Raw genomic sequence first — 16,487 nt, forward strand, 5'->3', positions numbered from 1 at the left:
GTCAGAATCAACTCGAAGGCAACGGGCATGGGTTGCTACTCGAAGGTGCCAGTTGGGATTGGAACCCGGGATGGAAAAGGTAGAGCACCGCCTTGCCTCAAACCTTGATACAGCAGGAGGACTTAGCAGGTTCCCGAGGACGGAGAATTTTGACCCCGCCTTCCACGTAGTACAGCGCCTGTTGTAGCACTAGGAGCAGTGCAAGTTATAAGTATACCTTTGTTTTAAAGAAAAAGTGCCAGAGTGTTGTGTATATGTGTTTGTGTTTTCATTCTCTGTGATCTTGGACCCGTGTGTGTGTGTGCGTGCGCGCGCAAGCGCCCGCATAACCATGTATGGGATTGTGTTTCTGCTTGTGGTTTCTGAGTGTGTTGCTTTGTACGTGAAGTGGTTTGTGTCTCAGATTTTGAGATTGTGTAAAGCTCGTTAAACCTTCTGCCCAAAAGAGAATCTGGGTGGTGCGAGCCATTTGCATGGGCTGCTAATGTAGAGGTTGCTGTTTCAAACCCACCCAGTGGCTCCTGGGAAGAAAGATCAGGCTAATCGCTTCCATAAAGATTATAGCCAAGAAGCCCCTCTGGAGCAGTTCTACTCATCACCTGTGATCACCATGAGTCAACATCCACTTGACAGCAAACAACAGTAACTTTCCATTCACTCAATTAAAACTCCCAGAATGGGGCTGACTTAGCCATTTGGCAGACTCTTTGGGAAGAATCAGAAAAAGTTTGAGTGCTTTAGTGACTGTGTGTGAAATTATATATTATGTATGATTTTTTTTTTTATGATGCAGTTTTTGAAGCCTATGAGTTTGTGTCTTTGTGTATAAGATTGTATGTTTTTGATTGTAACTGAGTTGATTTTTTTGGACTATGACTTAAAATTTATGTGATGTTTTGGAAGGTATGCTTTCTTATGTGTGCGTTCATGGAGAATGCAAACAGGAGTCACTTGTGCGAAGAAAATTGTTGAGTGAGAAACTGTGTATGACTCTGTGAACTAGGTATGTGTGATTTTGATTACTTGAATATGGAACATTGTGTGCCCGTGACATGACTCTACAATTGTGAGTGACCATAAGCCTTATTCTTCTCAACAATAAAATAAAGATAGGAAAGTTGTACCTTCTTCGAACAATAATTTTACTTCCTGATTTGGGTAAAAAAGGGTATGCTATGTATCTGTCAAGTCCTTTTGATATTTTCATTCAGATGGATTTATCTTTCAAGGAAAATAATGCTTTTTTAACGCAAAGCAATACAGCTTTTCAAGTAAGAAAGACGATTCAGAGTGACATGCTTGATAAGGAAAAGGTGACAGCTTTTGTAACCGTCTTAGATTTGGAGAGGTAGGTGTCATGGATTGAGTTCTGTCTGCCAAAAAAAATGTGTGTATCGGTTTGGCTGGGCCATGATTCCGGTATTATGTGATTTTCCTGTATGCTGTAAACCCTATGATGTTAGTGAGGGAGGATATACGGCAGTTGTGTTAGTGAGGCAGGATTCAACCTACAAGATTGGATTGTGTTTTGAGGCAATCTCTTGAGATATAAAAGAAAGAAGCAAACAGAGAGACGGGGGACTTCATACCACCAAGAGAGCAATGCTGGGAGCCGAGCGTGTCCTTTGGACCCAGGGCCCCTGAGTAGAGAAGCTTCTAGTCTGGGGGAAGACTGATGAGAAGATCGATAGAGAGAGAAGGCCTCCCTGGAGCTGACACCCTGAATTTGGACTTTTAGCCTACTTTACTGTGAAGAAATAAATTTGTCTTTGTTAAAGCCATCCACTTGTGGTATTTCTGTTACAGCAGCACTAGATGACTAAGGCAGAAGGCTTCCATTCTCCTGTGCTGTGAAGGAACTCCTGGCTAAATAAGTAATTTATACTTGGAGAGGTAGTTTGGCTTAGAAGAGACAACCCAGGATTAAGGAATTGAAGTCTCCGCTGAAACTACCCTCGGACCCTCGCAGGCCACCAAGCCACGGCTTCTAAATGTGGTTTGACCTGACCATGCTGTGGCCCTAACCACAGTTTGAATTTGTTGTCAGAATCCCTGCATGCACGAACCAAGATTTTGGAGCATGTGCGGGACCTGAAGAGCTGTGTCCTCAATATGTTCTTGGACCTGAACATCACAACATGATTCAACATCTGGACCTACAAATGTGGACATGGGAGGTCTAAGGGCAGAGAGTTCTGGGCACCAAACCCAACCCCCAGACACCGTTGGAAATAAAAAGCTCCCAAACCCCCTCAGACAGCGAGCACGTGGTCTTTGAGCTGCTAAGCCCCATGTTGTTCCTTGTTTGCGCAAACCATAAATTTCCACTTCCTATTTGCCTTGCAATTGGTGGTGTGGCATCCGTCTTATTTCGATTGGCTAATACGCCAGGACAAGAACCCTCGTCTGGTTACAGAATCACATGCTGAATTCTATGTCCAGCATTGTTAATTCCATTTTCTAAAGAGAAAACCTTGGCTTGGAGAAGGCAAGGAGCATGTTTAAGACTATTCAATTTGCCTATCAGAACACCTTGCTACATTTCAAGCTATACATAATTAATGCCTTCTGCCGTGTATATACCAATGAAATGCAAAATGAGAGTTCCATTTCCTAGGTAAGGCCTGATCACTTTGCTAAAATCTGGCAACCTTGAACTTCTAAATCCTCTTTTGGCTTTCTTCTGATAGAACCTCTCACCATTCTGGAAAAATAGACAGCAGGGACTGAGATGGATGAATGGGGTGTTAGGGAGGGAGATGGAAATTCTTTTTGCTTCACAGTACCAGGAAGAACCTCAAATATACCTAATAAGGAATAATTTTTTGAATTATGATTTTTCCTTCTCTAAAATATTCTCATTAGTGGCACTGCAAGGGGCTGTTGCAGAGCCAGTAATCCTCAAAATTCCATGTCTGTCATCCAATCTAACAGCACTGTTTTCAGTAATAACGCTGGATATACTATTCATGGTCTGAGGTCAAAACTTATGTTGAGGGATATATTCTTAATTTATGAAATTACAAAGTCTCTGTAATACCGTTCTGAGACTGCAGACATCCAGAGAATGGCAGCTCTGGGGTAGTGTTATAGATTGAATTGTGTCTCCCCAAAATGTGTAGAATCCTATTCCTTATACCTGTGGATGTAATCCTGTCAGGAAATAGGTTTTCTGTTAGGTTAACAAGGCTGTATCACTGTAGTGTGTGTCGTAATCACTTGTGAGTTATAAGAAGAGAAAATTAGACACAGAAGGACAAATAGAGGAAAGATAGATGCCACGTGAAGATCATCAAGGAACTGAGCAATGCGAGACCTACAGAATCTGAGACAAGGATCTTCCCACACAGTTGACATCAGGAGAGCCTTCCCCTATAGCTGGTGCCCTGAATTCAGAATTGTAGACTCCTTAACTGTGAGAAAATAAGCTCCTGTTTTTTAAAGCCACCCACTTGTGGTATTGTGTTACAGCAGCACTAAGAAACTAAGACATATACTAATTAAAAGACATAGACTGTCAGACCTGATTTAAAAACCAAGATCCAGCTATATGTTGTTGTGATGGTGAATTTTATGTGGATTCTCAGTGGTTTGGCCAGATACTGTGTGGTTGCTATGCCTTAATGTAATGTAATCTAATCACTTTCCATGATGGTATCTGATGTGATCAACCAATCCATTGAAAGGGGTTTCTTTGGGGGTGTGGTCTGCCTCCAGAATATAAATAAGTATTCTGGCAGAGTTTGCTCTCTCTGTCTCCCTTTAGACTCTGTACTCTTCTTGTTGCCTGACCTATGGATCTTGGGGCATAAGCTTGCAGAAGTCTCCGGCCTCCTACCTGACCTACAAATCTTGAGAAGTAAACCTGCAGAAGTCTCTGCCCTGCTGCCTGACCTATGGATTTTGGATGTGCCTTAATAATGTGAATGGATCTAAGCTTTTAGGGCCTTCATTTACTGACATGGCACAACTCAAAATGAGAAGAAACAGCTGCAAACATCTATTAACAGTCGGGATGTGAGATGTACAAGGTATGAATCCAAGAAAATTGGAAGTCTTTGAAAATGAAAGAAATCAAAAACATCAGTATCTTTGACATAGTGAGCTGAAATGCACTGGTATTGGCCATTTGGAATCAATCCTACAGTATAAAAAAAAAAAATAGTATACTATGCTGAAAATGAAAAGTTGAAGAATGGCATTGCGTTCATCATCAAAAAGAACTTTGTTGTTGTAAGGTGCCCTCGAGTCGGTTCTGACTCATACGAACCCTAGGTACAAGGAACAAAACACTGCCCAGCCCTGCACCATCCTCACGGTCATTGTTATGCTTGAGCCTACTGTTGCAGCTGTCTGAGTCAATCCATCGCGTTGAGGGTCTTCCTTTTTTCCACTGACCCTCTGCTTTGCCAAGCATAATATCCTTCTCCAGGGATTGATCCCTCCTGATAACATGTCTAAAGTATGTGACAGAAAGTTTTGCCTTCCTTGTTCCTAAGGGGCATTCTGGCTGTACTTCTTCCAAAATAGACTTGTTCCGTCTTTTGGCAGTCCATTTTTTTTTTTTTTTAGTATATTTAGTATTCTTCACCAACACCATAATTCAAAGGTGTTATTTCTTCTTCAGTCTTCCTTATTCATTGTCCAGCTTTCACATAGCAGATGAAGCAATTGGAAACACCATGGGTTGGGTCAGGCACACCTTAGTCTTCAAGGTAACACTTTGCTTTTTAACACTTCGAAGAGGTCTTTTGCAGCAGATTTGTCCAATGCAACACGTCCTTTGATTTCTTGACTGCTGCTTCCATGGGTATTGAAGTGGATCCAAGTAAAATGAAATCCTTAACAACTTCAATCTTTTCTCCATTTATCATGATGTTGCTCATTGGTCCAGTTGTGAGGATTTTTGTTTTCTTTACGTTGAGGTGTAATCCATACTGACGGCTGTGGTCTTTGATCTTCATTAATAAGTGCTCCAAGTCTTCTTCACTTTCAGCAAGCAAGGTTCTATCATCTGCATATCGCAGGTTGTTTAACGAGTCTTCCTCCAGTCCTGATGCCCTATTCTTCTTCATGTAATCCAGCTTTTCAGATTATTTCCTCAGCATACAGATTGAATAAGTATGGCAAAAGGATACAATCCTGAAACACACCTTTCCTGACTTTAAACAACGCAGTGTTCCCTTCTTCTGTTTGAACGACCGCCTCTTGGTCTATGTACAGGTTCCTCATGAGCACAATTAAAGGTTCTGGAATTCCCGTTCTTTGCAATGTAGTCCATAGTTTGTTAGGATCCACACAGTTGAACTTTGCATAGTCAATAAAACACAGGTAAGCATCTTTCTGATATTCTCTGCTTTCGGCCATGATCCAGCTGACATCAACAGTGATATCCCTGGTTCCACACCCTCTTCTGAATCTGGCTTGAATTTCTGGTAGCTCCCTGTTGATGTACTGCTGCAGTTGCTTTTGAATGATCTGCAAAATTTTACTTGTATTTGATATTAATGATATTGTGTGATGATTTCCACATTTGATTGGATCACCTTTCTTTGGAATAGGCATAAACATGAATCTCCTCCTTTTGGCTGGCCAGGTAGCTGTCTTCCGAATTTCTTGGCATAGACGACTGACCACTTCAAGTGCTGCATCTGTTTCTTGAAATATCTCATTTGGTATTTCATCAATTCCTGCAGCCTTGTTTTTCACTAATCCCTTCAGTGCAGCTTGGACTTTTTCCTTCAATATCACTGGTTCCTCATCATATGCTACCTCCTGAAATGGCTGAACGTCAACCAATTCTTCTTGGTATAGTGACTCTGTGTACTCCTTCCATCATTTTTTGATTTTTCCTGCATTGTTTAATATTTTCCCAGTAGAATCCTTCAATATTGCAACTCAAGGCTTGAGTTTTTCTTCGGTCCTTTCAGCTTGAGAAATGCCAAGTGTGTTCTTCTCTTTTGGTTTTCTAACTCCAAGTCTTTGCCCATACCGTGATACTTTACTTTGTCCTCCCAAGCTGCCCTTTGAAATCTTCTGTTCAGCTCTTTTACTTCTTCGATTTGCTTTAGTTACTCGATGTTCAAGAGCAAGTTTCAGAGTCTCTTCTGACATCCATTTTGGTCTTTTCTATCTTTCGTGTCTTCTTAATGACCTCTTGCTTCATGTAGGATGTCCTTGATGTCATTCCACAACTCTCCTGGTCTTCGGTCATTAGCGTTCAACATGTCAAATTTGTTCTTGAAATGGTCTCTGAATTCTTGTGGGATATACTCAAGGTCATACTTTGGCTCTCATGTACTTGTTCTAACCATCCTCAACTTGAATTTGAACTTGCATGTGAGCAATTGATGGTCTGTTCCACAGTTGGCCCCTGGCCTTGTTCTGAGAGATGATATTGAACTTTTACATCATCTGTCTCTATATATGCACTCAATTTGATTCCTTTGTATTCCATCCAGCAAGGTCCATGTGTATAGTCGCTGTTTATGTTTTTGAAAAAGGTATTTGCAAGGAAGAAGTCATTGGTCTTGCAAAGTTCTACCATGAGATCTCTGGTATCATTTCTATCACCAAGGCCTTATTTTCCAACTACCGATCCTTTGTTTCTGACTTTCACATTTCAATCTGTCTTGCATCTTCATTACACGTTTGGTCAATTTCAGGCTGCAGAAGTTGGTAAAATCTTAAATTTCTTCATTTTTGGCATTAGTGGTCGGTGTAAGTTTGAATAATAGTCTTATTAACTGGTCTCCCTTGTAGGTATATGGATATCATCCAAACACTGACAGGGTTGTACTTCGGGATAAATCTTGAAATGTTCTTTTTGACAATGAATGCAACCCCATTCCTCTTCAAGTTGTCCTGGTAGACCATATGATTGTCTGATTCAAAATAGCCAATACCAGTCCATGTCAGCTTACTAATGCCTATGGCATTGATCTTTATGCATTCTATTTCATTTTTCATGACTTCCAATTTTCCTAGAGTCATATATCATACATTCCGTGTTCTGATTATTAATTGATGTTTGCAGCTGTTTCTTCTCCTTTTGACTTATGCCACATCAGCAAATGAGGTCCTGAGCTTTACTTCATCCATGTCATTAAGGTCAGCTCTTCTTTGAGGAGGCAGCTCTTCCCCAGTTGTATTTCGAGTGCCATCCAACCTGAGGGGCTCATCTTCAGGCACTATATCAGGCAATGTTCTGCTGCTATTCATAAGGTTTTCACTAGCCAATTTTCTTCAGAAGTAGACTGCCAGGTCCTTTTTCCAACTCTGTCTTAGTCTGGAAACTCTGCTGAAACCTGTCCACCAAGGGTGACCCTGCTGGTATTTGAAATACAGATGGCATGTCTTCCAGTATCACAGCAACAAGCCAGCCCCCACACTATGATAAACTGACAGATGTGTAGTGCATTAAATGATGCAGGAAGCATCAAAAGAAGATGGAATGAATACAGAGTCACAGTACCAAAAAGAATTGGTTGACATTCAACCCTTTTAGGAGGTAGCATATGATCAAGAACCAAATGTACTGAAAGACGTCCAAACTGCACTGAAAGCATTGGTGAAAAACAAGGCTTCAGGAATTGATGGAGTACCAATGGAGATGTTTCAACAAAGGAATTCAACATTGGAAGTGCTCACTCATCTATGCTAAAAAACAGCTACCTGGCCAACCACCTGAAAGAGGCCCATATTTGTACCCATTCCATAGAAAAAAGATCCAACGGAATGCAGAAATTATCAAACAATGTCATTAATATCACACACAAATAAAATTTTGCTGAAGATCATTCAAAAGTAGTAAAACAGTACGTTGACAGGAAACTGCCAGAAATTCAAGCCAAATTCAAAAAACAATGCAGAACAATGGACATCAGTGTTGATGTCAGAAGGATCCCGGCTGAACACAGAGAATGCCAGAAAGATGTTTACCTGTGTTTTACTGACTATGCAAAGGCATTCAACTGCGTGGATCGTAAGAAATTATGGAAAACATTGCAAAGAATGGGAATCCCAGAACATTTAATTGTGCTCAAGAGAAACCTGTACTTAGACCAAGAGGCAGTCATTCAAACAGAACAAGGGAATACTGCATGGTTTAAAGTCAGGTAAGTTATGCATCAAGGTTGTTTCCTTTCACTGCACTTGTTCAATCTGTATGCTGAGCAACTTGACGTTCAAGAGCAAGTTTCAGAGTCTCTTCTGACATTCATTTAGGTCTTTTCTTTCTCTCTTGTCTTTTTTATGACTTCTTGCTTTCTTCATGTATGATGTCCTTGATGTCATTCCACAGCTCGTCTGATCTTTGGTCATTTTCAACACGTCAAATCTATTTCTGAGATACGCTCTAAATTCAGGTCGGATATAGTCAAGGCCCTATTTTGGCTCTCATGGACTTGTTCTAATTTTCTTTGGTTTCAACTTGAACTTGTACATGATTAATTGATGATCTGATCTACAGTCAGACCCTGGCCTAGTTGAAGTAAAAGAGCTGAACGGAAGATTTCAAAGGGCAGCTCAAGAAGGCAAAGTAAAGTATTATGATGACATGTTCAAAGACCTGGAGATAGAAAACCAAAAGGGGAGAACATGCTCAGCATTTCTCAAGGTAGAAGAACTGAAGAAACAATTCAAGCCTTGAGTTGCAATACTGAAAGCTTCTATGGGGAAAAAAATTAATCGACACACGAAGCATCAAAAGATGATAGGAGGAATACGCAGAGTCACTATACCAAAAAGAATTGTTGGATGGTCAACCATTTCAGGAGGTAACATTTGATCAGGAACCGATGGTACTGAAGGAAGAAGTCCAAGCTACGCTGAAGGCATTGGTGAAAAACAAAGCTTCAGGTAAAGTGTGCATGAGGGTAGTATCCTTTCACCATACTTATTCAATATGTATGCTGAGCAAATAATCTGAGAAGCTGGACTATATGAAGACCAATGGGGCGTCAGGATCAGAGGAAGATTCATTAACAACCTGCGATACGCAGATGACAGAACCTTACTTGCTGAAAGTGAAAAGGACTTGAATCACTTACTGAAGAAGTTCAAAGACCACAGCCTTCTGTATGGATTACACCTCAACATAAAGAAAACAAAAATTCTCACAACTGGACCAGTAAGCAACATCATGATAAACGGAGAAAAGACAAACGTTATCAAGGTTTCATTTTACTTGGCTCCACAATCAACACCCACAGAAGCAGCAGTCATCAATCAAAAGATGCATTGCATTGGGCAAATCTGCTGCAGGTGACCTCTTTAAAGTGTTAAAAAGCTAAAATGTCACCTCGAAGTCTAAGGTGTGTCAGACCCAAGCCATGGTGTTTTCAATCACATCATATGCATGTGAAAGCTAAATGATGAATAAGGAGGACCGAAGAAGAATTGATACCTTTGAGTTGTGTTCGCGAGGAATATTGAATATACCATGGACTGCCAAAAGAACGAAGAAATCTGTCTTGGAAAAAGTACAACCAGAATACTCCTTAGAAGCAAGGATGTGGAGACTACATCTCTCATACTTTGGACATGTTATCAGAAGGGCCAATACCTGGAGAAGGCCACCATGCTTGGTAAAGTAGAGGGTCAGTGAAAAAGAAGACCTTTAATGAGATGAATTGATACAGTGGCTATAACAATGGGCTCAAGCGTAAGAAGGATTGTGAGAATGGCGCAGGGCCGAGCAGTATTTCGATAAGGTCGCTATGAATCGGAATCAAATCGACAGCACCTAACAAGAAGTTTGGTCTGTGTGATTCCTTGTAGTGTCATTAATTTTTTTCCCCAACTCTTATTACTTTTTTTTTTTTTTATGGTAAATAGAAGTTAGATTTCAAGCCTAGATTAGATTCAGGTTCATTTTTTGACAAGAATATTACACAGGAGTATTGTAAATATTTGAACATTGTCCAGCTGATGCCATGTCAAATCCTAGATGAGTATCCTATCTACACAGAATAACAAATAGAAATAACAGTAAATATGTTCTTTGCTTTTATAAAGTCTATAGCTTAAAACATAACCATTTTAAGGTGTCAGCTCACATGACCCCCAATTTAACACATATCTCCCTGTGTTGAAACAAGTTCCTTTATTTGGCCTTTTGCCTTGGTTCTTTGGAAAAATAGCTTGAGAGATTTCCCCCCTATACATCAGGAGTTACCTTTGCCTATTTTTCCAGCCCAGAGACTTTGTAACTTTTGTCTGGGTTGGTTGACATTTCCTGTGTAAATTGTAAACAACTTGATTTGATACTTTTTATCTCGTACTGGGCAGCAGCCTGACTGCAGTTGGTATGCACCCTGCAGGGAATGGTCAATAGATGATGCAAATAGAGGGAGTTGTAGCTCAGCCATAAGTACTGTGCAAATGAAGTGTCTGGGGCCTACCAACATGGGATTGGTCAGTTTGTGCTCTGGTAGGAGTGCCATGTCTTGAAACAGATAAGGACTTTGTGGTGACAGGTCCATATGAGGCCCAGCTATAGAGCTGTCAGTGACAGACGCCAAGAGAAGTCTCTTCTGAGGGGACTGAGAGGAGCCTGTCCTCAGGGGGCCGAGAAGAGGCCTACTCAGCTGAGAGGATCTGAAAGAGCTGTCCTGCACTGAAGAAGTGAGACTTTGCCTACATGCTTCCTGATCTAGATCCTGAGTTGTAGCCTGTTGATCCTGATCCCAAGTTGTACCCTGTTCCTTAATAAACCACTTAATTGTAAGTATGGTCTGTGAATGCTCTGTGGCCATTGCAATGGATTATGAAATCCAGAAGAAAAGTAGAGACAGCTCTGGGAGGAACAGTTGGTGTCAGAATTGGTGAAAAGTTTGGAGAGTGAAGGAGTATCTGACCTCCACCTTATAGGGATCAGCCTTGGGCTGATCTTGATTCTCATTATCCCGCCTGAAGTTAGACAGGTTCTATTGCTACTGTGGAGTCCTGGTGGCACAGTGTTTAAAGCTCTCAGCTCCTAACTGAAAGATCAGCGGTTCGAACCCACCAGCTGCTCCACAGGAGAAAGATGTGGCAGTCTGCTTCGGTAAAGATTCATAACCTTGGACACCCTGTGGGACAGTTCTACTCTGTCCTATAGAGTCACTATGAGTCAGAATTGACTCAATGGCAGTGCATTTGGTTTTGGTATTACTGTTGCTTCTACTATGGCCATTTTACACCCCCTTTCCAAAAAAACAAAAGCAGGTCAAAAAGACTGCAACTAAAGAGTAAGAGTCAAAGGCGAAGTAGTTGTCCTCAAAGGACTGAGGATGGTGCAGGACCGGGCAATGTTTCATTCCGTTGTGCATAGGGTCGCTACGAGTCAGAACCGACTCAACAGCACCTAACAACAACAGCAACAATGCTGAGCAAATAATCTGAGAAGATAGACTATATGAAGACTAGGGCATCAAAATTGGAGGAAGACTCATTAAAGACCTTTGATATGCAATAACAGAACCTTGCTTACTGAAAGTGAAGAGGACTTGAAGCACTTACTGATGAAGATCAAAGACCACAGCCTTCAGTTTGGATTACACCTCAATGTAAAACAATAATCCTCCCAGGTATACCAACAGGCAAAATCATGATAAAGAGAGAAAAGATTGAAATTGTCAAGGATTTCATTTTACTTGGATCCCCAATCAACACCCACGGAAGCAGCAGTCGGGAAATCAGACAGTGCATTGCATTGGCCATATCTGCTGCAAGAGATTTCTTTAAAGCATTAAAAAGCAAAGATTTCACTTTAAGGACTAAGGTGCACCTGACCCAAGCCATGGTGTTTTCAGTCGCCTCATATGCATGTGAAAGCTGGATAGTGAATAACACTGAAGAATTGATGCCTTTGAACTATGTTCTTGGTGAAGAATATTGAATATACCATGGACAATCAGAAGAACAAACAAATCTGTCATGGAATAAGTACAGCCAGAATGCTCCTTAGAAGCAAGGAACGGCGAAACTTGGTCTCACATACTTTGGACATGTTATCAGGAGGGACTAGTCTTTGGAGAAAGACACATGGTTGGTAAAATAGAGAGTTAGTGAAAAAGAGCAAGACCCTCAACGAGATGGATGGACACAGTGGTTGCAACAATGGGCTCAAACATGTAATGATTGTGAGGATGGTGCAGGACTGGGCAGTATTTTGTTCTCTTGTACGTAGAGGGTTGGTATAATTTGGAATAAACTCGATGGCACCTAAGAACAATGTCAATGGATGAGGTTTCCAATTTCTCCAGATTATTGCCAACATTTGTTTTCTGTTAATAGCCATTCTAATGGTTGTGAATTCATACCTCGTTATGGTCTTTATTTGTATTTCCCTAAAGGCTAATGACGTTGAGCCACTTTTCATGTGGTTATTGGCCACTCGTATTCGTTAGTGAATGTCTGTTCATGTCCTTTGCCCATTTTTTGATTGAGTGGTTTGTCTTTTTTTGAGAAGTCCTTTATATGTGCCGTATATTAAACCATTATCAGAGATACAATTATCAATCAGATCCCTTTTAAGATCTCTATTTTTAATTCATACATCATACGTTGTTATAATTATTTTCATTTCCTTTTCAAATTTCAGCGTCAGTGATGTGCAAAAGGGGAAAGGTGAGAAAAAAACAAGCCAGAATTTTGTATGCCTCGATAACTGATTGAGACTCTACTGGCTAATTCTTAAAGGAAAATTGCGGATTGGCGGGAAAGCCCTACAGAGAATTCTGGGACGTGTAGTCCAGATGCGCCCTGTGGTTGGGGGCACTTCCACTCCGGAAAAGTGCACCCGTTTTATTCGCTCCGCTAAGAAAATAGGAAAATGTAATCCAGAGGTCTGCGTGTTTGGAGGCATTTCCTCTACCCGAGGGCGAGAATAGGGAACCTGTTCCACTCAGGGATTCTGGGAAGTTTTATACAGGTTGCTGGTTAAGAGCTAGGGCTGCTAACCGAAACGTCTGCAGTTCCATTCTACCAGGCGCTCCTTGGAAACCGTAAGGGGCAGTCGTACTCTGTCCTATAGGTTCCCTATGAGTCGGAACGTGCTCCATGGTAACGGGTTTGTTTGGTTTGGTTTGGCAGGTATTGGAGCCGACACGTCCGCCCCAAGGGGCGGGGCAGTGGCGCGTGTTGCTCTTAGGGATTCTGGGAAATGTAGTCCAGGAGCTCTGAGTAGTCGGAGGCCCTTTCGCTCCAGGTTAGGTTCCCGGCCTTGGTGCCTTTCCTAGAGGTGAGTGAGCCCCTGAACCCCGTTATCCTTTTAAACTTTTATGGCCCAGTTGTAAGATTAGCGGAACCGACCCGTGTTCACTGGGACGGGAGCGGCAGTCAGCGGCGGAGGGTTGGGTTAAGGGCTAGGGACGGCTGCTTGCGTTCCCCACGGTGGAGCGTGTTGGCTCTTGGGACAGTTTGCACGTCCCCGGGTTGTGCAGGGTTTGGGGTCCTCTGGGCTCTCGGCTGCCCGGCCTGCCTCCCCGTCCCCACTGCCAGTGTTTCATACGCTCTGCTACTTCTTAGTGGCATGATGTTGGGTAACAGCTTAATCTCTCTGTGTCGCAGTGTTTTCTTCTGTAAAAAGGGATATTAGGAGTACTTACCTAATACGTTTTTATTTGAGAAGTAATGAGATAATACAAGTAAAACGTTTAGAACAGTGCTGGCGTGTGACAAAGCGTTGATTTCTAATATTGTTATTGTTATGTGCCGGTGGAATGGGCTCCGCCTCAGCGACCCTACTCGACAGACCGGAACTGCCTCACGGGATTTTCTAGGCTGGAATCTTTAGGGGAGCAGATCGCCAGATGTCCCCCTCCCCTTCCGGGGGGAGCTGTTGGTGGGTTTCAACCGCCGACCTTTCGGTTAGTAGCCAAGCATTTAATCATTTCGGCACTAGGGCTTCTTTGCTAGTATTAACTCTAATATAATAACCAGAAAATATCCCGTTCTCTGGAAGCCCCGCCAAGTCCCACTGGCTTTTCACTCTGATCCCTGCAGCAAAGGGGACATTTCCTGGACTACTTGTAATCTGTTTTTTAAGGATTGCATCGCCTCCAGGTGGGGTAACCTCTGTGTTTTTTCCCAGACACAGACGCAGGGACCCAGTCTCCTTTCATTCCTCTATCCAGATTTCTCAGAGGGCTGTTTAGAGGAGGAGGGAATGAACCCAGGGCTCCTGGCAAGAGAGGCTCACGGTTACAGATTAGCATCCTCTTCCTTTTTTCTGTTCTGAGTGGGAAAAGTTACTTCACTCATTAGAAAACGTTTCTGTTACAGAAGTGTTCAGATATTGTTGAATAGGTAGAAGACTATGTGAGATGTCTACTGGGCATGAGTAGTAGTGATGATAGTTAACCAGTTGTGTGCTAAGTATCATTCTAAGGGCTTTATAAAAATTAATATATTGAACCTTAAAGGCCCAATGAGGTGAGTACTATTTTTACCCCTATTTACAGATGAGGAAATGGAGACAGAGCTTAAGGTCATACTGTTATTAACAGCAGTGGAATTTGAGCCTGAAGCTTGTGTTTCTTAAATCTTTGGATATCCTTGGGCCTATAGTCTAGTATACCAAAATTGGAATTAAGAAGCAAAATAGAAAAACAATCTATGTAAATATTCAACCCCAGGAAACTGGCTGCAGAGGAGTCATTTGGGGTCCAGCTGGGGAAGTAAGTTGTATTTTGAAAGCAAGGTTAGTGAGTTGGGTTTTTCTATAAAATTTTAAAAACATTTTCATCTAATTTTATTTCAAACAATACTTAATAGTTCATATTCTGATATAGAAGATATATATGCTTATTTCAGAGAATTCAGAAAATACAGAAATAAAGAAAAGCATTAAGAATTACCCATAATACTAAGGGCCACATAAACCAGAGACTATATCAGCCTGAGACCAGAAAAAGATGGTGCCCAGCTACCACCGTTCACTGCCCTGACAGGGAACACGACAGAGAATCCCTGATGGAGCAGGAGAAAATTGGGATTCAGACCTCAGATTCTCATAAAAGGACCAGACTTAATGGCCTGAGTGAGACTAGAGGGACCCTGGAGGTCATGGTCCCCAGATCCTCTGTTAGCCCAAAACTGGAAACATTCCCAAAGCCAACTCTTCAGACGGGGATTGGACTGGGCTATTGGGCAGAAAATGATACTGGTGAGAAGTGTGCTTCTTAGCTCAAGTAGACACATGAAACTGTGTGGGCAGCTCATGCCTGGAGGCGAGATGAGAAGGTAGAGGGGGACAGAAGCTGGTTGAATGAACATGGGAAATACAGGGTGAAGAGGAGTGTGCTGTGTCATTAGGGGGAGAGCAGCTAGGGTCACATAACAACGTGTGTATAAGTTTTTATATGAGAAACTGACTTGAATTGTAAATTTTCAGTTAAAGCGCAATAAAAAAAAATTACCCATAATACTAGGATAAAGATAATTATTTTATGCAACTGGAACAATGAGCAACATCATGATAAACGGAGAAAAGATTGAAGTTGTCAAGGATTTCATTTTATTTGGATGCACAATCAACAGCCATGGAAGCAGCAGTCAAGAAATCAAAAGACGCATTGCATTGGGTGAATCTGCTGCAAAGGACCTCTTCAAAGAGTTGAAGAGCAAAGATGTCACCTTGAAGACTAAGGTGCGCCTAACCCAAGCCATGGTATTTTTAATCACATCATATGCATGTGAAAGCTGGACGATGAATAAGGAAGACCGAAGAAGAATTGACGCCTTTGAATTGTGGTGTTGGCGAAGAATATTAAATATACCATGGACTGCCAAAAGAACGAACAAATCTGCTTAGAAGAAGTACAGCCGGAATGCTTCTTAGAGACAAGGATGACGAGACTGTGTCTTACATACTTTGGACATGTTGTCAGGAGGGATCAGTCCCTGGAGGAGGACATCAGCCTTGGCAGAGTACAGGGTCAGTGGAAAAGAGGAAGACCCTCAACAATGTGGATTGACACAGTGGCTGCAACAATGAGCTCAAGCATAACAATGATTGTAAGGACGCCTCAGGACCAGGCAGTGTTTCGTTCTGTCGTGCGTAGGGTCACTATGAGTCGGAACCGACTTGACGGCACCTAACAAGAACAACAACAAATTTCTGATTAAAAAAAGTATATATTTATTTATTTGTGTTTTATAAAATTGTTATCACACTATTCAAAGTGAGTTTTATCCCCTTAACTCTTTTTTTTTTTTTTTTAAATAATATTTTCTTGTGTTTTTGGTGAAAGTTTACACAGCAAATTAAGTTCCTATTTGACAATTTCTTAAAAATGGTTCAGTGACATTAGTTACATTTCACAGTGTGTCAACATTCTCTTTAATTGTGTTCTGGTTGTTCCATTTCCCCTTGACTCTTTACTATGGAAATTTCCAGACATACGCAAATGTAGAAAGTATAATATAATAAACCCTATGTAATATTTAAAAAACAAAACAAATCAGAAAACCCACCCAGCTTAAATCCTGGCTAGACTTGT

At 41.5% G+C, this 16,487-nt stretch overlaps 1 protein-coding gene across 1 annotated transcript in view; it reads left to right on the top strand.

Moving 5' to 3' along the window:
* The first annotated feature begins 13,028 nt into the window (after positions 1–13,028).
* Positions 13,029–16,487, top strand: part of ZNF45 (zinc finger protein 45) — a 59,800-nt gene continuing 56,341 nt past the window's right edge. The window contains 1 exon segment of the mRNA XM_064293497.1: positions 13,029–13,225. The gene's annotated coding sequence lies outside the window, so the exon portion shown is untranslated.

The sequence above is a fragment of the Loxodonta africana genome, chromosome 11, assembly GCF_030014295.1.
Source record: "Loxodonta africana isolate mLoxAfr1 chromosome 11, mLoxAfr1.hap2, whole genome shotgun sequence".
NCBI lineage: Eukaryota > Metazoa > Chordata > Mammalia > Proboscidea > Elephantidae > Loxodonta > Loxodonta africana.